A 2523-nucleotide genomic window follows, 5' to 3' on the forward strand; every position below is an offset into this window, starting at 1 on the left:
GAGGGTGGAATTTGAACTGAATCTTAAAGGAAGCCAGAGAAACTGAGAGGCAGAGATTGAGAAGGGGAGAGACTTGAATCAGGGCTATCAATTAGAAGACTATTGGAATTGTCCAAGTAATAATATGTGATGGGGATCTGAACTAAGATAATTTAGTCCTCAATATCATTCAGACTATATGAATAGTGAGAAAAGGATTGATGCAAGGATGTTGTGAAAGCAGAAACGAGGTGGGTTTTTTTTTAGGTTTTTGCAAGGCATTGGGATTAAGTGACTTGCTCAAGGTCACATAGCTAGGTAATTAGTAAGTGTCTAAGGTTGGATTTGAACTCAAGTCCTCCTTACTCTAGGGTCGGTGCTCTATTCACTATGCCACCTAGCTGCCCCCAGAAATGACTTAACATAAGATTGTGTGTATATATATATATATATATATATATATTATATATAAGCTTTCAGAACTGGATGTTTGGAATGGAACTGAACCAAACAAGAGATGGTACCAAGGTATAGCAAGGGACACAGTCTTTCCACAAGGTGGAGGAGCAAACCTAGACCTTCACTAATAATAACCATGCAGCCAATGTAGGTCTGTTGCTGTCTAGCTATGCTTTGTTTTATACACTATCTGCTATTATACTTCATATCAAATACTTGATCATCTGGCTATGAACTTATTTGATGTATTGTTCTTTCCCCCAACAGTCACATTGATTAAATTAAATTAGATGGAGGTGGGGTGGGTGTGTTTTACTTTAACAAAATCAAATACTTTCCCCTTGGAGGAGGGTCTCAACCCAAGAGAAATTCTAGAAACTTGGAGGACTCTCTAGAAAACGACTAGAGAGAAAAGAGAGTTGTTTCTAACTATTTGGGGGCCTGAATGATTCCTGAAAAGAGATCTTTTGTGAGGTTAAAGAAAATCTGACCTTCATTATAGTAAAGTTATAGTTGCTAATAAAATAATTTCATGCGAGTTTCAGGCTCTTTTGCCTCTTTTGTTGTTGTTGTTGTTGGAGATCCAGACATAAGCTAAATTCTGATGTTATCTGGGAAATTTTGGTTGAGGGTAGGAACCAAAAAAAGATTGTTGAGGAAAGCCCTTAAGATTACCTATGTAAAAAAATCTCGAGGTCTATGTTATGGTTATATAAAGCTTATAGCTGAAGTCTTCTATATAACTTGTCTTATAGAAGGTAAACTAATATTATCACAGATTTTTAAATTTTATATTAGAAACAAAATTAATCTTATGTTAAACTATAAATTATACCTTACAACTTAAATGTCCCTTGTATTAACAGAGTCAAATTTTATCCAAGGTATGTAAGTAAGACTGATGTTTTCTATTAGGAACAGATTAGATAATCCTTATGTTCACTCTAGCTCTAAATCTATGCTCCCATAACTCCTCAAAAGTTTTTAAATTGTCTTTTGTGAAAATAACTCAAATTCCAATAATTTTAAACTCCTATTTTCGCTATAAAATAGACTTAGTCTTTTGTTAATATCCACAAATACATTCACTTCCCCTACAGATATTATTCCTATTCTATTCTAAAATCAAATTTAATTGGAGGAAATATTTGCTTAGTGTAACAGTGATTGAAAGCAAAGTGGCAGATGTACCATCCATGAATGAGTAGTGAGTAGCAGTGAGTAGTTTGTCCTCAAAAGTCTTCAGGTACAGATCAATGTAACAAACTAGGTAACCACAAATCAGAAACAATCACATTCAATAACAGTATTTGATGAACAACAGAATATAAACTTCTTGGGGACAGACTCATTATTTGATGAAAACTGATAACTGGAAAGCAATTTGTTAAAAAAGAATGCTTTGATTAGCATTTTATACTATACTCTTCTGGCTGCCCTTTTTTTTAAAACATGGAATACTTTACGAAATTACATGTCATCCTTGTGTAGAAGCCATGTTAATCTTCTCTGTATTGTTCCAATTTTAGTATATATGCTACCAAAGAAAGCACGACTTTCATTTCTAAACCACTCAACTGACCATCATCCCTATCTTTCCCTCATCACCAGATTCTTAGGATCTTCCATTGCAGCTTGCCTGGACTCTGATAAGTGAACTTTTGACTTATCTTGACCAGGATCAATTATTCACATTGCCATACCATCTTAAATGCACCCCATCTCTTTCTAGCTCTCCTTATAGTGATGTATACCTTATAATAGAATGTAAGTTCCTTGAGGGTAAGGACTATCTTATTTGCTCATATTTGCAACCCCAGTGCTTAACAGACCATCTGAAACATGGTAAAACTTAATAAATTCTTTTTTCTCCTTTCTTTTCTTTTCTCACTTTACTTCCTTTATCTTACCTTTTTACTCTTACTCTTACTCTTTTTTGTCTTTGTCTATCTGTCTTTCCCATAATAAATTCCAGGGGATTTTTTTAGAAAGATTTTATTTGAGTTTTAAAATTTTTCCCCTAATCTTGCTTCTCTTCCCTCACCTCCCCACAGAAGGCAGTCTGTTAGTCTTTACATTGTTTCC

General features: G+C 34.3%; 1 non-coding gene across 1 annotated transcript; it reads right to left on the reverse strand.

Moving 5' to 3' along the window:
- Window positions 1-1884: 1884 nt before the first annotated feature.
- Window positions 1885-1991, reverse strand: LOC141523263 (U6 spliceosomal RNA). Its single transcript, XR_012478445.1, has one exon. It is a non-coding gene; the product is annotated as a U6 spliceosomal RNA (small nuclear RNA).
- Between the last annotated feature and the right edge of the window lie 532 nt (window positions 1992-2523).

The sequence above is a fragment of the Macrotis lagotis genome, chromosome 4, assembly GCF_037893015.1.
Source record: "Macrotis lagotis isolate mMagLag1 chromosome 4, bilby.v1.9.chrom.fasta, whole genome shotgun sequence".
Classification (NCBI taxonomy): domain Eukaryota; kingdom Metazoa; phylum Chordata; class Mammalia; order Peramelemorphia; family Peramelidae; genus Macrotis; species Macrotis lagotis.